The 19,029-nt window shown below is 38.1% G+C and overlaps 1 protein-coding gene and 1 long non-coding RNA gene across 41 annotated transcripts in view; one reads left to right on the forward strand and one right to left on the reverse strand.

Annotated features, from left to right (window-relative positions):
- CAMK2D (calcium/calmodulin dependent protein kinase II delta) overlaps nucleotides 1–19,029 on the reverse strand; it is a 273,998-nt gene that overhangs the window by 184,073 nt on the left and 70,896 nt on the right. The gene's annotated exons all lie outside the window — the stretch shown is intronic.
- LOC117203411 (uncharacterized) lies at nucleotides 1,502–17,993 on the forward strand. Of its 2 annotated transcripts, none has more exons than XR_007476933.1 (2): nucleotides 1,502–1,767; nucleotides 16,944–17,993. It is a non-coding gene; the product is annotated as an uncharacterized LOC117203411 (long non-coding RNA). The 2 variants fall into 2 exon arrangements; XR_004486145.2 differs by lacking the exon at nucleotides 1,502–1,767 and adding an exon at nucleotides 7,340–8,213.

Here is a 19,029-nt window from a genome sequence, read left to right on the forward strand (position 1 = left end):
TAGCCCTCTAAGATAGGCAATGTTATTATCCCTACTTTACAAGTGCAAAAACTAAGGCAGAGAGAGGTTAAGATTATAATATTCATAAGTGGCATCTACCAAATCTGCTCTCATTAACTAGTGTCATAAAACAGCCTTAAGAGAATGAGGGGGGCACCTACCTAACCACCCACACAGTTTATGCCAATGGTCCTCAAACTCTGTGGTCTCAGAACCCCTTAACACTCTTAAAAATTATCAAGGACCCCCCCCCCCGAAGCTTTTGTTTATGTGGATTAGATCTATTAATGTTTACTTTACTTTATTAGAAATAAAATCGAGGCAAACTTTAAACATATATTCATAAATTCACTTAAAAACAATAATGAAGCCATTACATTAACATAAGTGACTGCATTTAACTTTTAAACTTTTATTTGGAAATAACTGATACTTACAGAAAATTTAAAGAATAAGACTAGTACAACATGCACCCCAATATTCATTGCAGCACTATTTACAATAGCCAGGACATGGAAGCAAACTAAATGTCCATCAACAGAGGAATGGATAAAGAAGATGTGGCACATATATGCAATGGAATATTACTCAGCCATAAAAAGGAATGAAACTGGGTCATTTGTAGAGATGTGGATGTACCTAGAGAGTGTCATACAGAGTGAAGTCAGAAAGAGAAAAACAAATATCATCTATTAACACATATATGTGGAATCTAGAAAAATGGTATAGATGATCTTATTTGCAAAGCAGAAATAGAGACACAGATGTAGAGAACAAATGTATGGATACCAAGGAGGGGTGGAGGAATTGGGAGATTGGGATTGACACATATACATTACTGATACTATGTATAAAATAGGTAAATAATGAGAACATACTGTACAGCACAGGGAACTCTACTTAACGCACTCTGGTGACCTAAATGGGAAGGAAATCTATAAAAGAGGGGATATATATACGTATAACTGATTCATTTTGCTGTACAGTAGAAAGCAACACAACATTGTAAAGCAACTATACTCAAATAAAAATTAATTTTAAAAAAAGCATAGTACAAAAAACACCTGTGTACTGTTTATTCAGACACATTAACATTTTACCCATTTTCTACATCATTTACACTCTCCCTCCCTGTATATGTTCGTGTATATGTATATATATATTTATCTAATTGACACACATGTATATATAAATATTTATATTTATACCCAAAATAATTTTTAATGAACCAGTTGAAGGCAAGTTATGAACATCAAGGTCCTTTACCCCTAAAATTTCAGTGTGTATTACTAAGAATTGTGATATTCTCTTACAGTCATAGTACAGTTATCAACTTCAGCAAATTTAACATTAAGACAATAAGTTACCATCAACACTCCAATTTTCTCAATTTAACCAGGTGATGACCTTTATAGCATTTTTCTCCTTTTAATGCAGGATCCAGTCTAGGGTCAGATACAGCATTTAGCTGTCATTTCTCTTTAGCTCCTTTAATCTGGAATATTTCCACAGTTTCCCTTTGCCTTTTATGACCTGACATTTTTGAAGAATACCATCGTGTCTATTTTTTTTAAGAGAATATTTCTCATTTTGGTGTTGTCAAATGTTTACTCATGATTTGATTGAGGCTATGTGTTTGCAGCTACAACATATGTTCTCAACTATGTGTCCTCAGCTAGCACATTATCCTTCTAGGCTATCACATCTGGAGACACACATTGTCCAACTGCTTCTCAAAAGTGATGATAACTTGGATCACAGGTCAAGGTGCTGTTGAATTTCTTTGCTAAATAATTATCTTTTTAATTTTCCTTTATAACTAACAAGTATGTGGGAAGACATTTTAAGACCATGAAAACATCCTGCTCTTCATAAAAATTTCCCCCTAGATTTAGCATCAGTGATGATTCTTGCCTGAACCAGTCTTTACTATGATGGCAGCAAAATGCTGATTTTCCAGCACAGTAACGTATTTTTCATGAAAAATACTATATTCCCCTCTCCCCTCCAAAAAAAGTGAGAAGAGTGGCACTGTTAAATTTTTCCAGTCTCTTTGATGTCTGGTTTAACAGACAACATCTGTATTCCCATGTCTGCTTCTATATTCAATATGCTGCAATATGTTGTGTGTATGAAGAGAATCTGACTCACAAGGTTATATAGTTGGACAAAGAAGAAGTGTCGTAATAGCTTTTTCAGATAATTGTGGATGTTATTCTTTAATATTATACCCAAACTCCATGAATGGTAGTTTCTTAAAGGTTAGTTGCAATGTGAAACCTGAAACCTTATCAATAAACTTTATGAATCATATCAATGAAGTTATAAACTTTAAATCAAATTTATTTTCAACACTGGATATTGTCCAATATAATAAAATTTTACCCTGCTACATTAAAATCCATTGTTCTTTCTTGCACTTTGAGTCTTTTACTCAGGCATAATTTTAAAATATGATGCACTGGTCATCTGGAAAATGTTGGTTCAGTATGTTATATAGTTTTTGCTGACACATTTCATTACACACTATCAGAAAAGTAACAACTGTTAATATCACCATTAATCTCATCAGAAAATTCTTTAAATTTGGGAATGAGTGTAGTTCTCACGGGCAGATACAAGTTTTCCAAAATTTTAATTTTTGTTTGAAAGCTTGAACTGTGTTATTGGCAATAAATGCTATCCGTTGTTTTCCTTGAAGTGATAGGCTCACTCTGTTCATTTTTGAGAAAATGTCTGTTGAAAACCTAAATCTGAATAATCACAGCTAGCTGTTCAGTTGTTATTTCAAATAAAAATGGTGTTCCATGAAGAAACAGCTAATTCAGCTCCCAACTCAAACAACTGTGCAGGGGTTTTTCCTTGAGATAATCATTGTACTTCAATATGGAAGAGAGGTGCTTTATGCATTCTTCCCACTGAGTCATGCAGAATGTTCCAGAGATGTGTGATGGAAGGTCAAGAATTAATAACAGTAATAATTTTAATTGGTTCATCAAGGACAATTTTAAGTGAAATGAAGTTTGGTTTTTTTTTGGTCTATGAGTGCATGTTGTTGAAAAATAAGAGTCCGATAGTATAGTTTGATGTCACTGCCTTGATTCATGCAAAGGCCTCGGCAATTTTATGCACTATTTCTTTTGTGTAATATGTATACATGTCAACGCATACCAAAAAAAGGGCAGATAATGTCTTAGCTTTATTATGAAAATAGTTTTGACCTTGTAGATCCCCTAAGAGGGTTTTGGGGACTCCTGGGTCTGTGGGCCACACTTTGAGAACCACTGGTATACATTATAAAGAACTATTTCATAATAATACATATTTTTTGACAATTTAGGAAAATATTTTAAACATATATAGTGTTATAGATAGCTCAAAAAGAAATAGTGTTTTAAAGAATCAGCATAGCGTTGGATAGGATCTAACAGTATATCCATTATACCTGGATTACCAAATATAAAGACAGATATTCTCTGGCCTTACCATCTAGAACTACAAGTACTTCAAATAAATATAAATTCTTCAAACCCCCTATCGTTTTAACAGTCTTCATTCTTTTTTTTTTTAAGAAGTCAAATATTTTAATGGTATCCATGTTTGTTAAATCATTGAGAGTCAGACCCTTTCCTTACACAGTCTGCAAAATATTTTGGAATGACCTCAAATTTCATGGAAGCAAAGCCCTTATAGCTTCCTCACGAGGGCGTGAATTCTTTAAGGGTGGGTGCTGTGTCTTACTCCCTCTGGGATCCCCAAAGCTTATTCTTTTTTTTTGAAAATCTTTTTTATTTTTATTTTTTTAAATACATCTTTATTGGAGTATAATTGCTTCACAATACTGTGTCAGTTTCTGTTGTACAAAAAAGTGAATCAGCCATATGCATACATATATCCCCTCCCTCTTGAGCCTCCCTCCCACCCTCCCTATCCCACCTCTCTAGGTCATCCATCGCAAACCACCGAGGTGATCTCCCCGTGCTATGCTGCTGCTTCCCGCTAGCTAACTATTTTACATTTGGTAGTGTATATATGTCGATGCTACTCTCACTTCACCCCAGCTTCCAGTTTCCCCTCCCCGTCCTCCAGTCCATTCTCTATGTCTACATCTTTATTCCTGCCCTGCCAACAGTCTTCATTCTTAAGACAAGCTACTTCTAGAATATTGTTATTTAGAAATATACAAATAAACACAAAATGTTAAACCAGATTTTGAAAATGTATCTAACACCATCTTAAATACTGTAAAGTAGCCTATGTAAAACATATGAAAAATACATGCTTAGAGGAATTATAATTTTGTTATGGAGACGGGAAAATGCAAATATATATGCTAAACCATGTGAGCTATACATCATCTAATACCTATATAATCATGTGAAAAATAAAGAAAATCAAGGTAGCAAAAGACCTTTGGACAATAAGTGAGTGGTATAGTGTCTTAGCTAAAGAGATAAACATAATTATAGAATTTTATATAGCCTGTTCTTATGGAGTGACTGTGTCTCTGTAAAACTCATATGCTGAACTAACCCCCAGTACCCCAGAATGAGACTGTATTTGGAGATAGGGTCTTTAAAGGGGGTAATTAAGTTAGAATGAGATCATTAAGGTAGGCCCTGATGCCATACAACTGGTATCCTTAAAAGAAACAGAGTTAAAGAGTTTAGGACACTGACATGCCAAGAGGGAAGACCATGTGAAGACACAGGGAGAAGATGGCCATCTGCAAGCCAAAGAGAGAGGCCTCAGAAGAAACCAACCCTGCCAACACCTGATCTTGGATTTCTAGCCTCCATAATGTGAGAAAATAAATTTCTGTCATTCGAGCCACCTCACCTGTGGTACTTTGTTATGGTAGCCTCTAGCTAACTAATAGACCTAAGTATTAGTTTTCTATCGCTGTATTAAAAATTACTACAAACTTAGAAGCTTAAAACAATACGTATTTTTAATCTTGCGTTTTCTGTGTGTCAGGAACCTGGGCATATTTTAACTGAGCCCTTTGCTTTAGGGTCTCTCACAAGGCTGCAGTGAAGGTGTCAGGGTTGGAGTCTCATCGAAAGTCTTAACTGGGCAGGATCTGCTTCTGAGCCCACATAGTTGGAGGCAGTATTTAGTTCCTCAAGAGTTGTTGAGCTGAGGGTCTTAGTTCCTGGCTGGCCGCTGGCTGCCCTCACTTCCTTGCCACGTGCCAACATGGAAACTTGCTTCATCAAAGCCAACAAGGGAAAGAGAGGGTCTGCTAGCAAAATGGAAGGCCCTATCTCACCTAGCCTAACCCCAGGAAGTGACGGATATCACACGTGCCATATGTGCTTGGTTAGAAGCGAGTCACTAAGCTGGCCCACTTTTAAGGGGAAGTAATTACAGAAGGGCTGGGATAGCAGGAAGCAAGGACCATCGGGGCCATCTTAGCGGGTGTGTGTGCCGCATCTGACTACGAGGACTGGGGTTCTCATGAGCTTCTCTCTGATACCCAGCTTCACTTACTCTTTCTTCCATACAATCGCATCACTTAGTGATCTCCTATGAAACATAAGGCATTCTGCACTCATCCATCAGGGCATGTTGTGACATCTCAAACATGATGACAGAACTAAAGTCTTCATTAAATGGAAATGCATATTGCTCGGTGTGCTTCACATTCAACATCAAGTTCACGACTTTGGAGGGAGTAGGTAGGTGAGGAGGAGTGATGAAGTGCCTATTATCACCAAAGTGCACTTCTGTATTTATCCTGCTAAAGAGAAAAATTAGTTCTACATTTAAAATTTCCTCTACTTTTAATTCAGTGGGCAAAAAAAATCATACACCCTACCTCATCATTCCCAGCACTTACAACTACAATGTTAAGAGGCAAAGACGGATTACAAAAGGCAAGAAAGACATCCATAATACTGTGTATCACCATTTGAAGATTTTCTTTTATTATCCACACCCCCTACAGCTAGTGTAGAACCAGCTTCATTTATAATTTAATATTTATTAAAGTACTCAACCTATAATAGTTTGGCTTTATTCTTCCTTTGAAGCTCAAGTTCACAATGTTATATGAATAAAAGTATAACTCATCAAGCTGCAATCTTGTCAGGCCTGATAAGGTACATGCTGTTAGCAATATATGGTTGAAGACTTACCGTATCAAAATGCCTTAAGGAAAATATATTATTGTTCAGTTTTGACAAAGAATCAGTGGAGAATAGTATTACCCAGTACAGAGAACTCCGGATTTTAAAAAAGTTTCTGAGAATTTTGAGAAAATGTTATTTCTTTCCAGCTTTAAGGTACTTTTTGGTACTTAATAAGATATTTTATTTCAAGTGAGGTAAAAAATGTGAATTTGGACCTAATAAAATAAATCCTTCACTCCTGTTCCACGTCAAATTTTAATCTTTATGCAAAATAACTCTGATCACAAGTGAAATTAAAGTGCTAGCCTTGAATCACCTTCTAAAAGCAATGAGTATCATTAAAGCTACGTAAAGCAACAACTTATTTCTCTGGCAGCCTCAGGGAATAAGCTTTTATCAGTAAGTAAATTTGAAAAGTAACTACCCCCCTCAAATGATAAAGCTTTAAAATGTTAACCTCTTGAGTGTGTGTGTGTGTTGGGGGGGGCGATCTAACAGTCATTGCTTTCTTACATAGATGACATATAATTTAATGTTTTTGACATGATAGGGTCATCATTATTAGCTTCCATTATTACTCTGCAGTATTTCAGTGAAGCCCTCAGATGCTGCTGAGGTGTGAAAGCCCGCAGGTCGCTGCCTGTGTCCCAATCTGCCCCTGTTCCCACGTATGGAATGACCTTGCCAGCACAGGCAATGCCGATGGATGGTTTGGGCAGGGGAGGGGTTTGGCCTTCCGTCATAATTGGTCACTTACCACCTACCTCTCCCTCCACAACAACACACACACACACACACGCACACGCACATTCACACAAACGTGTAAACATACAGCCTAAGGAAGACATGGGTTTGCTACACTCAGGAGGGTTTAACTCTTCTAGCTCCCCCTTCCTACAAACATCCCCACCCCTAAAATCATCTTATATAGAAATTATGGAGGAGTCACCTCTGAGGCCCATAAAAATGGAAAGTTTAAAATCCAATTCCATCATTACTTTTTGTTCTGCTGGCCTTTGGGCTTCCCAGCTTAAGCTGCTGCCTTCCCTGCTCCTATCTTCTTGGTTCTTCCCTGGCCCAATGCTCCAGTTTGAGGTCAATGCCTCAGATCTAGCTATTTGAATCCTGCTTCTCTCTCTTCTGCACTACAACCAGCCCAACTTGATTCTCAACCTTTTTTCACATGTGTTCGGTTTCTAAGCAACCACAGTCTCACGTAAGAGACTCTCCTGTTCCCCCTCTAAAACCAAACCTGGCTGGTTATCCATTCTCAGAAGAGGGAAGATTCAACAACACGGATATAAGCCACTGCACGTTTTGTATTGCTGCAACTGTTTATTATACCTTTTCTATTTCTTCACACTTTTTTGCTGCCATCTCTTATTGCTTTGAGTTTCTCCAACAAGGATATAAAAATATAAAACCACCACAAATAACCTGGCAGTGAGCACCTGAAGAGATCTCCTCTGAATAAAAGGTACAGTCTTTAGTGTATGGATTCTGGAGCACTATAATAATATGGATACTTAGATAGAAGTCGTATTCCTGGAGGTCTTGGGATTACATTCTGAATACATTTTTCTTGTTAGAGAAATCACTTCTAGCTAAATGAGGCCTTCCTCTGGTAGGAATATAAATTCTGTCCACTTAAGTAGGTCATATTTAAAACCACATTGTAAGTTAAAAGGAACTATTTAAAGGTTCACTTCATTATAAAACCTGAGCGTGACGTATATGGATTTAAAGCTGTCATATTCATTTAACAAAAGGTTTTTTAAATTCATAATTAAATATTATACTTTCACGTTACCCACTTATTTTGAACTATGTCTAATCCATACCATAGAATTGATTTTTTAAACTATGTATTTGACCTAGATTCTTTCTGACATCAGGTATTGGTCACTTCCCATCACTTCTGCTGCCCACTAATATCCTGGAGGGAGAGGACGATCTCAGGTTTCAGAGCAGAGCAGACAAGAGTTGCTATCTGGTTGCCAAAGTTCCCTGGCCTCTCAAAAGATTCTTCTATCAAATGGGCATAAAATATCTAGCGTCAAGCACTGTATTTGGAACAAAGTAGGAAATCAATAAATCACAGTATCATCATTATTATTATTAAAAATCTGTCCAACTTTAAAAGACCTAGATTCCTAAAAGATACATTAAAAAGTATATTAATTCCATCAAATATTATTCATTTTACATGAACGCATATACTATGAAAATAGATTTTCCATAAAATCATTTGATTATGCTATTCAGGCCAACTGAAATAGTGGGAGAACCACTGATATCAGTGGTCAGAAAGAGACAAAATCAATACAGTAAAATATGGACAAAAACTCATAGTTATTCAGTTTTATGGTATACTCTAAATAGCTCAAAAATAAACAAGAATACAGGAAACATTTTTTATTCGCCTAAGTGTAAAACTTTTAAACAAATCAAGTTAACCAGTTACATACAAACTAATGATACTCTTTCATTAATCCATTTCACACAACCAAAATAAATGCTGTTCTGATAAATAATTTATCACATTATATTGTTTCAGAGGGAGCTGGTAGAGAATATATTTAGACTATTTCCTAGATGTGTAAAGGAATAGTGAAATCTGGTGGCACCATTCTTACACTGTCCTACAGGAGAAATACTTTCCCTCTTCCACCACAATAATGGTATTCGTTCAAAGACACGACATTACATCTATGAAAATAATGCTTTAAACAAAATTATTCAAATGTAAGACAAAAGCCCTATCTTATAAGGCTCCTGTTCAGCAGCAATTTAAAGAATACAATATATTATAGATCTTTTAAAATTGCAAATAGTAAGCAGTAATTTATATAAAATACTTTCATATAAAAGTTTGTTTAATATCTGATTATATAGAATATCTACACAGCTACCAAAAATGTAGTGAGGAGATGGGAAAACTCCATTCAGACCTAACAGAAGTCTTAGGACAGTCTCTTAGTAAGCCTCTCACTAGTTCTAGGTGATGGGCTGAGGAACTTGAATTGAGCTGTTAACCTTTGGGAGGGGAAGCAGGAACTTAACTGTGTAGAAGAGACACAGGGCACAAAGTACTGAATATGAGACTGTTGCTGGAGTGTAGATTTCCTCTGGATGATAAAGGGGAGTGGGCAGGAAGCCCTGCTGACGCCCCTGGTAGCACTCGATGACCTTAGCCAGATCTCCCCCTAGGTTCACAGCCTCTGATGGCATTGCTGTCTCCCTCTTGAGGGGTACCTCTGCCCGCCTGTGTATCTACCACTCTGCTGACGTGGAGATATCACACACAGCACATTCTAGGGCATGGAACTAGTATTGCGAGGGTCACCAGAGGAACCCACCAGGAGAAGCAAACCAGAAGTCTAGGAACAAAAGGGTGGTATCCACAACAGGCAAACAGCCAGGAAAAGTCCCCACAGCAGGCCACAGTCAAGACTGGTCCACCGGAGGAGAGCAAAACTTACCAAGATGACATTTAGGACACAGGTGTCAGACAGAGTTCACACACAACAGGTGACTGTCTGTCAATAGCACCATTTTAAACTACTATGTCCTAAGTGATTGTTAATATATCAATAAAAAACAAATCCCTACAGAAACAAGTTATGAGGGTATCAGTCGATGCATATTAATAATTAAAGATATTTCTATGTATCTATACATCAATAATTTAATTGTACATCAATAATTTAATCCATACAAATTTTTTAAAAATATTCTAAGTATACTCCTGTAAAGAGCATAATTTTAATTGTACATCAAAAATTTAATCCAGGACTTCCCTGGTGGTGCAGTGGTTAAGAATCCGCCTGCCAAAGCAGAGGACACGGGTTCGATCCCTGGTCCGGGAAGATCCCACATGCCGCAGAGCAACTAAGCCCATGTGCCACAACTACTGAGCCTGCGCTCCAGAGCCTGCGAGCCACAACTACCAAGGCCACGTACCACAACTGCTGAAGCCCGTGTGCCTTGAGCCTGTGCTCCACAGCAAGAGAAGCCACAGTAATCAGAAGCCCGTGCACCACAATGAAGAATAGCCCCCGCTTGTTGCAACTAGAGAAAGCCCGTGCGCAGCAATGAAGATCCAATGCAGCCATAAATAAATTTTAAAAAGTCTTAAAATAAAAAAAAAGTCTTAAAATAATAATTTAATCCATACACATTTTAAAAAATATTCTAATTATACTCCTGTAAAGAGGCAATGAGATAAATTTTGTATAATATGTTATTCTGCCCTCAGTCTCCACAATTTGGTCTATACCATAGCACTCTCCCCAGGTGTAATTTTACTTGTTTTGGAAGGATTTGCTGCACAATTCCAATTTCCTGTTTAGGCATAATAGAGCTAAATCACTTGAGACATGTTGCATTAAATCTTTCAAACTTACTACCTAGAGACTAAAAGGACCCAAAAGAGAAACAAAGCATATACAATCCACACTTTACCATTTTTTTCCAGTGGCCTAGATGGTTTACAGGCAGATGCACAGTAACACAAGAGAGCATTTACTTCAGGGATTTGCTATTCTTTTTAGCTTTTCTTATTGTGGTAAACATATTTTGCTATTCTTAAACATGTTTTTCTAATAGTTAAGAACACAATTTATTCAAAACATGAAAAGTATAAAATATTTATACAGTTTTCCAGAGGACTTCTTCCTTATGTAGTTTAATCTTAACATTAAAAATAGAAATAAAATAACAACTTTGGATAATAATTTAGAAGAACGTAGGAGAGAAATGTAAGAAACATGGATTTTTATGGTTCCTTTAAGCAACTGGAACATTTGTTTATCCATTTTTCTGTGAATGAGTTTCACCCAGAGATAACTGCAAAGCTAACAAAGCTTAAACCTCAGGACCTTTCAGAGGCACAGGCCGCTGAAAGGATCTTAGCTACATGATCATGTGTTTTCATAAAACTTGTAGAACAAGATATTTTAACACCATCAGTTACAACCATTATTTCTTTCCATTCCCTCCATCACACTTCCCCTTGTGTTGAGTAATACTGAAGTGGGCATGAACATTTTTGAGATCTAGCTAAGGGGAAGTTGAGTTGAAGATACAATTTAGTTTGGATTTAATGATACATTTACTTGGTTTGCAGTCACTTCTGGGTATAATCATGTTATTGCTAGTCATCCCAATGTAGGGACGCTTCCAGGAATATGTCCGCGTCCCAGCCTGCCATGGGATGACGGGACACCCCAGAGCTGCATCATGATATAAACTTGTACTACAGTTCACCCTGCAAGTATGTGCACAGAGAAGAAAGAACAAGGTTTATTTTTGCTATTTTTCTGGACTTTGTTGTGCTTTGCATTACCTGTCAGCTTTAAAAAACAATTTCTTGTGACTATTTTCATTCTAAATATATATTTTGAGTTTAATTCTGTATTTATAATTTTGTTTTCTTTTCCTTAGGGAATGTCTCAAATTGCATAAGCTTCAGGCCCTACTAAACCTGGTTCCATAGTCCTTATTATTCTTTCCAAAAAAAGGGAAAGATAAATTACTGCTTAAATTCTAAACTTAAAAAAACCACACAAAATATGTATTAACTTTCCTCTTTAAGTAAATAGAAACTCATTTATATTATTAAAACTAGTCACTAAATAGCCATATACACATCTTATATTACATCAGTTGTGAGTGACAAACCACAGCAAAAAGATCACCAAGTTGAAAATCAGGGGGAAAAAATGGCTTTCAGTACAGGCTCTGCCAGGAATAAGGGCAAAAACCAGCAGATTTATATATGTGAAAAGCTATATTCATTCCTTTCTATGCTCTGAGAATACTACAGATTTGAGATAACTTATTTTTAAGTTAAGGGGAAAAAATTCCTATGTCAGACATATTTATTATTAACATATTATTAAGCATTTTATCAACATATTTTATTAACATATTAATAAGCATGTCTATTAATCAGAGACAGGACACTGAATGATGTTTTTAAGGTAAAGTAACTTATTATAGTCTAGCTACTCATGAACTGTCAACAGTAATTAATCTAGAAATTATTGTTTTTAATAATAATAATAGCCTTTGAATTGGAGAAGGAAAGTGAAACTATCATTTATTAAAGTGTACTCCCCAAGTTAAAAAATTCAAGACACCTAAAATTCTTGTCTCTACACATTTTAATCATATATTCCTAGTTTACCAAATTTTATGGAAGCTTTTATTTCCTACCTGCATAAATATGAGGTTTAATGTAGCCACCTAAATGAGAAAGAAAAACCACTACTGAAACAAGATATTAAAATGAAATTGTCTCAGTTTTAGCTGAAATCCTGAAAGCTAAAACAATTGTCAGGTACAGGGTGCTAAAACCATATATTCAGTACTTCCCAAGAGGTCAGTTGAAGCCAATCTCTGTCATGAACCCATTGCTCATTTCCAGCTGTATCGGAGCAGGTAATGAGACCACCAGGGAGAACTGCTCTGGAAAGAGTCGTCAGAACACCCTGCATCCCCTCCTATCCAACGCTGGAATGGACCTTACCCAAGGGTACCAAACTAAGGGTGACTCAGAGAAATACTGGAAGAGGTGCATCCCTTAGATTTTGAGAAATATAAGAACAGCTACTTATTTTAAACCTAACTCTAAAGGCATAAAACTGTGGCTGGCTAGCTGCCCTGGAGTTGCAAAGCAAAGAGTGCTTTGTGATCAGGCTATACTTCCACCTATGGCAGACAAAGATGCATGTTTCTCTGAAAACTGATTGTGGGCCCACAGGAGGGACTGACTGTCTTACAAGAGGCAATCCCCAAGAGGCCCACCTGGGGAGGCAATGTGATCCCAACACGGGTGGAATGCCAGAAGCCCAGGAGCAGGAAAGGCAGTTAAAAACATCCGGCCAGGGGAAGCATGGTCATCAACAGCATAACTACCACCAGAGGTCCCTAGGAGGAACTGTCCAAAAACCCACACAGATGCCCCCTGAGGGAGAGTCAGCAATCATGCATCCATCAGATGGTAGCAGTGCAGATTACAACTGTACCATTGGAATCAGACTTGCACAGATCCTTACAGCTCTGTCCTGGAGGGCCAGTGAGTGGGAGAGCAAGTGGGGTGACAAAATGCGTTGGATATCACACCCCTTCCATGCGCCATGGAAGCTCTCGAACCTGAAACAAGCTTGACTTGGGAGAGGGGAGAAGTTTTAAATAATATTACGCTGGTCAGGACTTTTACATTTCTGAGAAATGAGACTGTTCTTGTGACTAAAAGGAACTGCAAAGCTCTGAAATCTGACTAAGACTTCATCTAGGGCAGAGGTGAAAAGGTACAATGGGTTTGAGGGAGCTGAGAAGGGCAGTGTCAGTGGGGTGCAAACGATCTAATTACTATATTTTAATATAATAGTTATAGATTAGAAATATTTTCTTTAACAAATCTGTAACCATCTGGAACTTGGATTTACTGAATATTATTTCCTTCACATCCCATTCCTCTGCTTTCAGAGTTCCATGTTCAACTTCCTTTGAAAGCAGAGCTATGAAGCACAGTCTAGGTTCTCATTACATGAGAGCATTTCATGTGTCCCTTCCAATCACCTAAAATTTTTCTAGATAACTTACACTTTAAAAGTGTATCATCTTGGGCTTCCCTGGTGGCGCAGTGGTTGAGAGTCCGCCTGCCGATGCAGGGGACACGGGTTCGTGTCCCGGTCTGGGAAGATCCCACATGCCACGAAGCGGCTAGGCTCGTGAGCCATGGCCGCTGAGCCTGTGCATCCGGAGTCTGTGCTCCGCAACGGGAGAGGCCACAACAGTGAGAGGTCCGCGTACCACAAAAAAAAAAAAAAAAAGTGTATCATCTTATTCTTTCTGATCCTGAAAGTATAATGCATCTGAAATTCAGGACAGAGTTCCTTGGACTTAAGAGAGTGGTATTCTTAATTTATCATCATTCTAGATGTCATCCTTCGTCATTCATTGGGAATGAATATTTATCTTTTACCTAGAATGCTCTGTCTCAGGTAAGTGCTGCATCATTTAGAACATGTGTTTGGCATTGGCATGGCATTACAAACTGGGCCAGCTCTAAAGCAAAAGCTCTTTGCAACCCTGCCTGGCCCAAGGCCCACAGTTTAAGAGGAGGCATATTAAATGCCACCTAAATTGACTCTGGTGCCTTCTAAACTCTGAAATGTTTAGAAAATGTTTGTCTCTATGTGGTAAACTTTAAAGCTGTCAGGCAAAAACCTGTCCTGGACTGACATGTGAATTTAACACCCACTCCCACGTGAAATGAACAGACCCACTGCCCAGCTGCTGTAGATAGAGTGACACTGAAAACAATTTCTGATTTGTGTTAATCCACAGGTATTATCAGAATCAAAACATGGCTCCCTAACAGCTGTAAAGGCGGCAGGGGAAGCCCTACGAGCTTATTGGGGTTTTGTTCATCAGTTAAAGAAATCAACGGCTACCTCTCCCCAGGGAATAAAACGTCAGAGGCACTAGGGAGAAACCCATACTATTTGCTCCTTTAAAACTTGAGACTCTAGGAATTCTGCCAAGTGACCTGGAAGTGTGGGACTGTGACCAGAGGCCACTGAAGAGAGCATCCTGCATTAGCTTCTTGCAGTAGAATTGAGTACGTGGCGATAGTACACACTGCATATTCCACCCTTGACAACTCACCTATCTCCTACACAATAAACCTTTTTCCTTTTCACATAGCCTAATTATTCCTGACTTGTCTCCATCCTTGTTCCTTTTACTCTAATATTATTTTTCTAGAAAATCTTATTATAAAAATGATAGATTCTAACTAGAAAAAAAATATGTATATACATATATATACACACATACACACATATGTTTTATATATACACACACACACATTTCAGCTAAAAGAAATAAGTATCATTTAAAACTCCACTACCCAGGGAGCTCCCCGGTGGTCTAGTGGTGAGGATTTAGTGCTTGCACTTCCATGGCCTGGGTTCAATCCCAGGTCGGGGAACCGAGATCCCACAGGCCGTGCAGCGTGGCCAAAATAAAAAACAAACAAACAAAAACTCCACTACCCAGATATACCATTATTTACATTTTGATGCAGGTCTTGCTAGTCTTTTCCTTTGCATATACATAACATACTCCTTTTGACTTTAAAAATCATAGTTTATAGACTTCTGTAGACTGCCGAAGTCCCTCAAGCAATTGCTTGGTACAGAGAGGTGGCTGACTTGCTGCCTAGATGAATGATACAAGCTTACAAACTTGAATTTGGGGAGAGGGAACATCCCTTCCAGACAAAATATATCCCAGTCATACCAAAGTATGACCCTCTGTGCAATCTCTTTTTAAATGATGTGACTAACTGGCTCCTCAGAATATCTGCATCAATGGTAAAGTTCTCATAGAATCAGAGGAAAATTAATTATTCTGATTAAAAAGTTCACTCTGAAAGAAAAAAACATGAGACTGCTATGTAAATGTACATGCAAAGGTAACTGTAGTCACAGAGTCACACAGGGAGCCATGTGAAAATGCATAAAATGCGCAGGCTTTCGTGAAAAGAAAAACAGTGAAATCTTCCATCCGAAACAGCTGTGTTATATTTACTTCATTCATAATTTATCACTGTGCTTTATTCATTGATGTCTACCATTTGCCTTTTGGTAATACAAGAAGATCTACACAGATCTATACAGACACAACTCCTGTCATCTTGGGATTTACAACCCAAATGGAGAGACTCCTTTAGCTGTGATTTGACACATCTATATATTGGCCAAAATATAATGAAAATGTGGGGAAAATATCACTCAAAATCCAGGCTATCTCTATCACATAAACCATTCAAATCTTATGAAATGGTCATTTGGATTAAGCGGTTCCCTCCACCCCAACCATTCAGTCTACTTTATTTATTAAAGACTCGGCATCTAGCCGGTCTTCTACTTCACCCAAAGCCTGCCAACACAACACGTTGGGCTACTTCCACACACACAAGGATAACGGGTCACAGCCTCTCAATTCCTTGACCTCTTCGTCTCCAGTGACCTTCACCTCCATTCCAGTTCAGTCACCACTCTGGCAGTCATTCCTTGATACTTGGTCATCCTCCCCCAGAAGCAGGAAGGTAAAAATCCTGATCTCTAACCACCTAACTGCTCACTTTCCCAACTGTTCATTCAACACTTCCTAGGTAACCTGTTCCAACCATCTGGACCGCCAGCTCACCGACTCCTCCACTTTCCCTCCATTACTTACTTTCCTCCACGTCCCTAAGCATGCTGCTTCCAGCCACACTGGCTGGGCTTCTCTGTTCCTCAAATATGCCATGAATTCTCCTGCCTCAGAATCTTTGTGCATGTAGCCCCTCTGCTGGAATACTCATTCCACCTCTCTTTGATTGAAATCTACTTATTCTCCACATTCTAAAACAAGTATTTTTCTCTTCAGGAAGCCATTTCTAACATGCTGAAATCCCCTATGCTTGCTGACACATAGCAAAGATTCCACTTCATAGTTATGTGCCACACTTGCGATTTTTTAATTTAGTCGTAAGGGTTTGTTTTTTTTTTTAATGATCTATCTCTGCAATAAACTGTAAGGTCCAGTACAGCGGATTTCCTGATTCTTGTTCACCATTTTATACCCTACACCTAAGAGAGTGTCTGGCACATAGCAAGTAAGCAATAAAAATTTACTAAATGAATTCGTGAATAAACAGGGAAAAAACATATATAATAAACACAAAAGTAGCGGTAAAAAAAGAATGGAGACTGCTTCTGATACAACTTGGCTTATTTCTTTCTCCAGGTGGCCACAGAGATATGAGGATAACCTGGTCAATCAACCCAGAGGTTGCTTAAGAGTCAGACGAGACAAAACCATCTGAATAAGAAAGCCTCCCTCTTGCGTCTCCTTCCCACCCTCCCTACCCCACCCCTCTAGGTGGTCACAAAGCACCGAGCTGATCTCCCTGTGCTATGCCATTGTCTTTTAAATGCTTGCTTCTCCCCAGCCCCTCTTCTTTTAACTCTTCTCTACATGTCTGCCATACAGACTAGTTACATATTCCTCAGTCTCTGCTTTTCTGCTCTAAGTTAAAAAATCAACAATAACACGTGAAAGAAAACAGAAATACTAAGTCATATCCTTTAACCACAGGTAGGGAGAAATCGAGTTTTTTAAAAGTTACATTGAGTTTTAACAACTCTCATTTCAAAACATAAACAAAAAAATTTAAGGCAAATCTCTCAATACAAATTTGAAACTAAATCACAAGCAAGGAAACATCAACCCCCCATTGCAATATAAAACTGAATTTCTTAGAAACGCCCCAGCATACATTCTTTATAATGAGATCAATTTCATAGTAGCTGTCTGACTCACTGGTTTTTTAAGACACAGATGATCATATCCAAACCACTTAGGAAAGAAGAGAGAAGGAAGAAAGGAGGAAACGGAAGGAAGGCCTCAGTTACACTCAAAATGATGTATCTGAGGATAAGCTAAAGAACACTTTCTATATCTCTAATGCATACTGGAAAAAGGTGCAATATTTGGTGTGTGTTTCTTTGCAAAGACTGATAAAAGTTAATTACACAAAAAGGTTAAGGAAGATGTATTTAGGGATAAAGAATGGTGATTTTAAAATGACAACTTACTACAAATGCCACTAATAGAACTAAGAACTTCACCTGTCAAAGGCTTTGTTCATGTCCAATGAAAAATAATCCTAACAATTAACCTATATAAAAACTCTATCACAAACCTAATAGTGACTGAACTTTTCCTTCTTGGGTACACTTCGTTTTAATCTGAAAATATTATTTCCAAATTAATAAATTACAGAATATGACACAAGCTCATTATTAAAAAGTCCATTCATTTGCAACTTGAGGAATTCCCTTCTACTAGTCCTGTTTTCAGATAATGTTTAAGTTCTTCTCACTGACCAGGTTCTGTGGAAATGGAAGCAGAAGATATTTACAGAGATCAATACTTACAAAAGAAAGGGGAAGATCAGGCAGAGTGAGACACTGAACTGTTAATGCAAGTCCAACAAGGCCTCGACCTGCTGGACCTGGGAGACCAGCTCTGCAGCTGAGGCTGACCCTGGACTCTGGAGGCTCTGCTGATGCCTGCCCCACCTCCACCCAGCAAGGCCTTCCTCGGAGGGCAATCTGATGGCCTTCCCCAGTGTCTGCCACAGCTCTTTAATAGCACATGAGCTTAAAAAATATATAGTTTAATAGGTTCAAGAAGCTGGGTGAGACAGGAGAAGCAAAAGGACAAAATCAGAGCTACTCCAGGGTAAGTTCCCTTTAGGAATTATGGGACTGTGGACTGCTGTTTTCACAAATGAGGACACGGAGGTGTGCAGAGGTGGAAATCTGCCCAGTCACACAGAACTAGAAGAAAAAATGCTCTCTGTGTCATGGGAAAGCCTGTCCTTGGCCCGAATGTAGGCGACCTCCCATTAGGATACGGAGAGATGGCACTATACTACACAGGGACTTGAGACAAAGGCCTCCTAATGATAGGTCTGATTTATGGAACACTTTTCTCTGGGGCAGTGCTGGGCAACTGGCCGGCATGGTATAATTAATCTTCACCATCTCCCTATGAGACAGGTAGGTCACAAAGAGCATTACCCTAAATTAAGAGTCAGAGAGAATGAAACACAAAAGGAATTCCTATAATTTTCCTGTAATTATTCAGTAAATTAAAGGAAGCATCAGTAGAAGACCAGGTATCAGCTCCCTGTTGACTGTATTTACTGAGGCAAATAGCTTTATTGCTAGCTGTATTTAAGCTTAAGCTATACTTCTTTTCTTTTCCTTTCTCCCATCTATCATAAATGATACTTCTATATTAAAAATGAAAAATGAGATAAACT

Source organism: Orcinus orca, chromosome 4 (assembly GCF_937001465.1).
Source record: "Orcinus orca chromosome 4, mOrcOrc1.1, whole genome shotgun sequence".
Taxonomy (NCBI): Eukaryota; Metazoa; Chordata; class Mammalia; order Artiodactyla; family Delphinidae; genus Orcinus; species Orcinus orca.